This window comes from Galeopterus variegatus, unplaced genomic scaffold (assembly GCF_000696425.1).
Source record: "Galeopterus variegatus unplaced genomic scaffold, G_variegatus-3.0.2 Scaffold465, whole genome shotgun sequence".
Classification (NCBI taxonomy): Eukaryota; Metazoa; Chordata; class Mammalia; order Dermoptera; family Cynocephalidae; genus Galeopterus; species Galeopterus variegatus.
This window is the reverse complement of record NW_007726576.1, coordinates 153,730-162,418: the sequence shown is the minus strand read 5'-3', so window position 1 is coordinate 162,418 and position 8,689 is coordinate 153,730.

The following is an 8,689-nucleotide window of genomic DNA, read 5'->3' as shown; positions in this document are numbered from 1 at the left end:
CAGCTGTCGTTTCTTCAGTCTGGCTGATTCTGCTGCATGTAGGCCTGGACGCTGTTTGTGATGGCGCATTCATGGTGACTGGGGCCACTGTTTGTGGTGGTGCAGGGTGTGCTCTTGTCTCCACATGACCCCAGCATGACCTCAGGTCGTCCTGATCCTCTCTGAACTTCTCCCAGCTGAAACATCAGGACACCGCCCATCCAGCCAGAAATACTGACCCCCCTGTGCTGGGCTAATGGCCTGGATCAAGTCCTTGTCCTAATCCCTGTAAGAGGAACTTTGCAGATGGGATTAAATTAAGGATCTCGAGAACGGGGAGACTATCCTGGATTATCTGGGTGGGCCCTAAATGTGATCACAAGTGTCCTCATAAGAGGGGACGGAGGGAGCTCTGACAACAGTGCAGGCAAAGGTGATGTGACTGTGGAGGCGTAGAGCGGAGGGCATGGCGGGTGGAAGGACGCCACGGCCTCTAGTGGCAGACACAGGGGCTGCCTCCTCGGAGCCTCCACTGGAACCAGAGCTATCAACACTTCAGCTCCAGCCTAGAGAAACTGATCTCGGGCCTCTGGCTTCCAGAACTCTGAGAATGCTCCATTTGTGGCCTCGTTACAGAGCCCCAGGGAGCGAGCCTCCTCGGGCTGTCACCTTTAGTTGTGCTCCACCCGGCAGGTGGGCCTAGGGAGTGCCACCTCCTGCCAGGATGCCTGTGTGACAGCTGGCACCACCGTGAAAGAAGCTCAGGCTCTTTCTTACTTCTGTCTTTCCCACGCCATGATGGAGAGCCAGGGTTGGCCCTAACGGCTCCGCAGCTTCATGTTCCCCCAAACCTCGTCTCTCAGACCAAACTCGACAATAAGAAAACGGCTTAGAATTAAATATAGAGATGATAAGCAAATGCAGCTGAAGATTCATTGCTTTTGTCTTAAGTTTAGGGTTTGTAGTATCGAGAATATATAAACACACACACATATATATTTCCTTTGAAATCAACTTTATTGGCACGTAAGTCACACAAAATAGACTCATTTTAAGAGTGCAGGGGGAGGAGTACCCCACACTCCTGCGTAAGCGCCACCGTCAGCGTCCCGGCCGCGCTGAAAGTGAGCCTCGCGGGGTAAGAGACCTTCGGACGTCTCACATCTGCCACAGGAGTTTTGCATTTTCCCAAGCAAAGAAAAAAAGTTCTTGGTCCCAGAGCACACAGCCGTTTCGCTGAGCGTTCAGTTCTGGGTACACTGCACAAGACCCTAGTCCCCCACCACCCGACAGACACCGAGAGAGGGCGACCCGGCTCACCGCACCGCTGGGAGGAGAAGCGGGCCCAGGCGGTGCTGGCGGCTGCGACGTGCTCGCATCCCAGGCGCAGCCTTGAGTTGCTGCACGTGGCGGGAGACGGGTTTGATGTCCTGTCTGTCCGCGTTTTGTCTGGCGTGGCCTGAAATATTGTCAGAGCAAACCTGAGAGTGCGACGAGGGGAAACAGAGCACACACACCTAACCACACCCATGCACACACTCATACCCGCTCACACTCGCACCCGCTCCCACACACTCCCACTCACACACCCACTCACACCCGCTCACACTCACGCCCACTCACACCCGCCCACTCACACTCACACCCGCTCACACTCGTACCCACTCACACTCGCACCCACTCACACTTGCACCCACTCACACACTCCCACTCACACTCACACACACTCGCACCCGCTCACACGCCCACTCACTCACACCCGCTCACACCCGCTCACACACCCACTCACACACACCCACTCACACACACCTGCTCACACACCTGCCCGCTCACACTCACGCCCACTCACACTCAGTCACACTCGCTCGCACTCACACCGGCTCACATACCCACTCACACCCGCTCACACTCATGCCTGCTCACACCCACTCACACCCACTCATACTCATGCCCACTCACACTCACACCTGCTCACGTACCCACTCACACCCGCTCGCACTCACACCTGCTCCCTCTCACACCCACTCACATACCCACTCACACCTGCTCACACACGCACTCACATCTGCTCACACACCCACTCACACCCGCTCCCACTCACACCTGCTCACATTCATGCCCGCTCACACCCACTCACACCCACTCGCACACCCACTCACACTCATGGCTGCTCACACCCGCTCACACCCACTCACACCTGCTCACACTCACACCCGCTCACGCTCACACCCACTCACACACCTGCTCACTCACACCCGCTCACACACCCGCTCACACTCACACCCGCTCACGCTCACACCCACTCACACACCTGCTCACTCACACCCGCTCACACACCCGCTCACACTCACACCCGCTCACACACCCACTCTCACTGATGCCCGCTCACACCCGCTCACACCCACTCACACCCGCTCACACCCACTCACACACCTGCTCACTCACACCCGCTCACACACCCACTCACACTCACACCCGCTCACACACCCACTCTCACTGATGCCCGCTCACACCCGCTCACACCCACTCACACCCGCTCACACACCCACTCATGCCTGCTCACACTCACACCCACTCATACCCCCTCACACTCACGCCCGCTCACATACCTGCTCACAAGGTCGAGGTAAACGCTGACATACAGGTGGGGAGGGTGCACTTTGTGATTATTGCACTTTCTGGATGATTTTGAGGGCCTTGGAGGGGAACATTCGTGGCTCAGGGAAGCTTTGAGACCACTCTGCTCTGTTCTGTCGCAAGTGACCCCTGCCTGTGTTTGCCTCCTGGGCACTCCGCTCAGCGCACATGCACCGTCAGGGGGTGGTGAGGAGGCCCGACCGCTGAGGCTGTGGCCCGACCTCCCTCCTCTCCCCACACGCGGTCGGTCGCTGGGACGCTCCTGTCCACACGGGCTGCGGCGGGGACAGAGAGTGTCCTCAAGCCTTACTGAGCCCATGCCAGAGAACGGCTGGCCTTTGAGGCTTACCGTTTCCCCCGTTTGTTGCTTCAGACTCTTGGGGACGTTGGAAGGAAAGCGCCTGCTGTCCTCCGTACCAGAGCCTCCGTGTCTGTGTCCAGAGCCTGGCGGAAAGCCCGCGGGAGCAGGTCCACGTGTGCACTCACGCGTGCATGCTGCACACAGGGACGAATGAGGGACAGCTCTTCCAGGGACAGACAGGTGAGCTCCCGGGGCCTGCGGCTACTTGCTGAGCCCTCAGAACCTAGTAGAGCAGAGGCTGCGACTGTCTGGCCCGGCGGCCCAGATGTGTCCTCTGGCTCCACGGTGTTAGTGAGGGAGGTGTCCCCGCATCTGCTCCGTTACCACGTCCTCACGGAGAACCTGCTGTGCACCTCGTCACTCCACACTGCAGGTGAGCGACAGTGCTCGTGAAGCTAGAGACGGGGACACAGGCCACAAACAAACAAACGACAAGGGCTGTGAGGAGGCGGCAGTGCTTGCCATGGAGATGGCAGGCAAGGAGCATGGTGGGCGGTCCACTGGGGGGCTTGGAAAAGTCCCCCCCGACCCGGAGCTCTGACAGTCATTGCTCACCTGCTGCCTGAGAAGGGCGCTCTCACAAGGCCGCCAGGACACCGCGGCTGCAGGCAGGGCCTGGCGTCTCCTCTCGGGTCCTGATGGGACAGGTGCCCGGCGTGGCGAGGGCTTCTGCCTGTCCGGACTGAGGTCCTGCCGGCTCGTGCCACAGCCTGGGTCAGGGCTTTCCAAGCCTCTTGGATGGATTTCCTGAACAAATTGCCACCAACTTAGTGCTTCGAATCAGCACGAGTTTATTCTCTTACCGTTCTGGAGGCCAGAAGTCTGAAATCAGTTTCCCTGCGCTCAAGTCAAGGCGTCAGCCAGGCGGCGTCCCCCCTGGAGGTTCGTGCAGAATCCGCCTGTCCCTTGCCTTTTCCAGCTTCCGGGGTCACCTGCGTTCCTCAGCTCATGGCTCTTCCTCCATCTTCGAAGTGCATCACGCTAGTCTCTGCCTCCGAGGTCACATCCTCTTCTCCTCTTCTGCAGTCAAATCTCCCTCTGCCTCCCTCTTACAAGGGCCCTTGTGATTACATTTCAGGCCCACCCAAATAATCCAGGATAATCTCCCCATCTCAGAATCCTTAATTTAGTCATATCTTTAAAATCCCTCTGGGCACATTAAGATACCGTTCACAGGATTAGGACACGGCATCTTTGGGAGCCTTGCCTCCCAGTTCCTCGCACAATTTCCTGCTATCCCAGGGCCTCGGTGCTACCTTGTGCTGCAGGCAGGGCTCCTGCAGGTGCAGAGCCGTGGCAGCTCTGACACTATAACCAGTGGGCAGGTGGCCTGATGTGCGGCCCAGCTATGAAACAAGTCTTCAGGAGGCAGTGGTCCACACAGCAGAGAAAGAATTTCTCCCCGAATCTGAAAAGTGGGTACGCATACAAGGACAACCAGCCAATATGATGAAAAAGAAGCCATCGTCTACTCAGCACTGTAAGGAGCACATACCTGGTGGGAGGGCAGACTCATTCACACTGGCTCAGAGCCGCAAAGAAAATGTAGCTCACTTCTGTTTTAAAAATTTTATTAAAAATTCTTTTGATTGTGGTAAAATACACATAACATAAAATTACCTCTTTAACCATTTTCAAGTTTGATGGCATTAAGTACGTTCACATTGCTGTGCAGCCATCACCACCACCCATCTCCAGGACTTTTTCATCTTCCAAACTGAAACTCTGTCCGCATTAAACACTAACTCCCACTGCCCCTTTTCCACAGCCCTGGCAGCCGCCATTCTACTTTCTGTCTCTGTAAATCGGGTTATTGTAGGAATCTCATGTAAGTAGAATCAGACGGTATCTGTTCTTTTGCATCTGGTTTATTTCACTTAGCATAAGGTCCTCAAGGTTCATCCACGTTGTTGAGTGTGGCAGGATTTCCTTTCTTTTTAAGGCTGAGTAACATTCGTGGTGTGTGTATCCCACGCTTTGTTCACTGTTCGTCCTGCATGGACACTGGGCTGTCCCCGCCCCGTGGCTACTGTGAGCAGCACTGTACTGCCCACGGGTGACGAAGCTTCTCTCTTCTCATGGAGCCTGTCCCCCTGGTGAACATGGTCCACCAGAGGGCGGGGAGAGGCAGTGGGAACAACCTGCCAGGGTCTTCCCCGTGTCAGGGGAGCTGAGGGGACTCTGGGGCTCCTCCCCATTGGCCTGGCTATGGAATATCAATTTGGCTGTGATGTCATGAAGTGTCCTTAATCCTCACAGCAACCGGGGTGTCATCTCCATTTCATGAAGGGGAAATTGAGGCTCAGAGAGGGCAACTGGCCAGAAGTTACCCAACTAGTATGTAACAGACCTGGCTGTAGGCCTCTCTGGTTCCAAAGCCCGGGGCCCTTTTAGCATTTATGACACCAGGCTTTTCTATGATTCTGTGATGCTTAGTGGTTATTTTTATGATTGGACAGGGCTCAAGGTCTGGGAATGACACGAATGCATTCATTACCGCCCTCCCTCCTGACTGCAACCCCATGACACAACTTTCGTCCCATTAAGTGGCAGTGGCTGAGAGTGACAGTCATGTGCCACCCCAAGCACCCACAGATGTGCCATCAGTCAGCCTAGAAACTAGGGAAAGTGGGCACTTGCTTTCTTGATGAAACGAGCGTATTTCTTTTCTTAGCAAACACATGGAGCTCTAGATGCGGGCACCTGGAAAGTGTGAGGCCTTGGGGACAGCCCCGGGAGGCAGCTGCCCTGTGAGTCCAGGGCACTGAGCAGCCCAAGAGGTGCTGCCTCTGGAACTGCTCTCTGAGACCAAAGCAACGTCTTTTGAAAAATACTTAGAAACTGCCTTTGAGATAGATTTTTTAAAAACCGTAAGCTTTTTTTCCCGACTGAAAAGGTATTGGAAACTCAGAAAATGGCTCAAAGGAGACTCCACATTAGGGCCAAGAGCAGTGTTCCAGTGTGAGCTCAGAGATGGCCCAGCTGGCGTCTGTGTAGGGCCAGCATGCCACCGGGTGACTGGGACTGAGCGCCCGGGATGCGCGTGGCTGCGGGCGACTGTGCCTCGGCCGCCGGTGCCCTCCCGACCTCCCCTCCCTGCTCCCTGCCAACGCTCTACTTCACGTCCCTAAGGAATTTTAAAGCGAATAATGACAACAAGGAAAAGGGCGGGCAGTCGTGACGTACACAAAGGAAAAAGAGAAGGGGCTTTGGGATGAAGAAATGCTCTGTCCCTTGCTCTGGGTGTGTCCAAATTCGTCAAGCTGCGTGCTTGGGCATTGTGCCGTGTTATACGTATATTTTAGTTCAAATCGAAACGTGTTTTTTTTTTTTTTTTTTTTTTTTTTGTGTGTGTGTGTGTGTAATATATATATTTAAAAATTCTAACTGTTGGCAAAATACAGATAACATAAAATTTACTGTTTTAACCATTTTTAGGTGTACAGTTCGGTGGCACCGAGCACGTGCACATAACGATGTGCAGCCACCACCATCCATCTCCAGGAGCCTTTTCATCTTGCAAAGCTGGAACTCTGTGCCATTAGACACTCACCCCTCGTTCCGCACCCTCAGCCCCCGGGAGCCCCCATTCTCCCTTTTCTTTACGAGCGTGACCACTCTGGGCACTAGGGTGCTTGTCCTCTCGCCTCTGGCTTGTTTCATTGAGCACAATATCCTCAGGGTTCATCCTTCTGTAGCTTGTGTCAGAATTTCCTTGCTTTTTAAAGCTGCATAATATTCCATTGCATGTATAAAACTGTCTTAAGAGTAAAGGTGAAACGTAAAACTGTGTAGGCACGTGAAACTCTCCCAGCCTGCAGCTTATCGCTATCTGCATATGCCGAGGCTGCTGTTTACTAAGCACACTGCGGGCCAGACAGTGCACAAGGCATTTTACCTGCATTCTCACTGAGTCCTCACACTCTTATTTCCATTTTTCAGATGAGAAAAGTCATCTATAAAGTCAAAGAGGTTAAGTGACTTTGCCGCAGTCGCGCTGCGGAGGAGTGTCGCGACGTGGAGGCGGCTCGGTACAGGGTGGCAGGTCTCAGGGAGGGGACGCTTCTGGCGGACAGGGGAACGTGCCGTTTAAACCCACGCGACTCGGGCGCGGGCAACCTGGCATCTGTCGCCTGCGCGGGCCCGTCCCCTCTCTGCCACCCTCTCCTTTGGGGATTGGTCCACGTGTGCTGCGCCCAAGGCCTGGGGACGTCTGGGGGCGCCTGTGCCCGCAGTGGGGCAGGGGCCCCTCGCTGTGGCCGGGCTAACGGCTTAACACCCCTCTGCCTCACTTTCCCAAACTGTTACAGCAGGTGCTTGTATGGATGGTCTGAAATATGGGCAATTCCCACCAGTCTGCGTTGGCGGGGCTGTGTCCAACATCGAGCTCTCCAAGGGCTTTCGAAGCACACAGGCGTCTCCCTCCTGTCACGCTGGCTCCGCGGAGATCGTCTCCCACGTGGGAGAGTCAGGCAGGAACGCTGTAAGTGGGAGTGGGTTTCTAGACGTTCCAGGTATTGCCAACAGTGTCACGAAAGCAAAGGTACAGCCACCCTATGACCGATATGCAGAAAAGCCTCCCAAGCACCGTGAGCTCCGGCCTCGCCAAAGGAAAGGGTCTCCCTCTCCTTAGGCCCCATGATGAGCTGTGCTGTGGACAAATGGGACCTAAGGGGACAGAAGGAAGGTGAGCTCTTGCAATATTATTCCTTCAGTAGGAAAAACAGCCACGAGAGTTAGGGCACAAGAACCCTCGGAATGCGGGTGTTTTAAGTTGGGCAGAGCTTGTTTGAAAAGACAGGACGGCCAACGCAGTAATTTCTCACGCTGCTTCTGCAGGAAAAAGGTTTTTGCTCCTTATTATATCTAAGATAATAAAAACTGTTATTTTGAAAACCTGCTCAAGATGTCTATCAGTAAAAACACTTAACCAACTACAGAACTAGCAATTTAAATTTAAGGCCATTTTTTATTACTTATTTTAGAAAGTGCTTATTTTCAGTTTATAATGTAATCTAGGAAAGATACCATTATGGTAAAAAAAAATGAAACTTTAATAAGAGTTTTGTAAATATATGAGCTAAGTTAACATTTACACACCAAACACCTTAATATAGTACTTTCTAGACACAGTTCACTGCTTTTAGTATCATCTAAATTGCTAACTGGCCATAAAAAGTCTTGTTATGATGTTCTGTAATGTAAAGGGAAAAACAATCCTTTGGGCAGAAAGAAATCTTAGAGTGAGTCAACCCAAGATTTGCAATGTAGTATGAAATTATAAAGAGAAATGCATTTCCTAAATTAAAATGTGCGATGTTGATGTTATGTTTAAAGGTTATCTAGTATATCCTGAACTTATGGGGTGGAGGGTGGCAGGAATCATCTTTACAAAAGCATTTATCCTTTTAAACCATACTCTACAAGTATTCACTTTGGTGGAGATCCATGAATTAATGTTACAAATAGAAGAAAAAGTTCAAAAGAAAAAATTTCAGAAAAAAGTACTTTATTCAGTAATACTAGAGAATTTTAAAAAGTGTTTTCTCTCTTTTCTTTAAGCCTAAACTGAAAAGAGACCTAAACCCCACTAGGTTAATTTTTTTTTATAAAGTCATGTTTGAATTATATTCATAGTTCTTATTCTAGGTGTTCTTGTATAAGAATTCGATGATTTACCCACTTGCTTATCCAGATCAAAGAAAGCCAGAA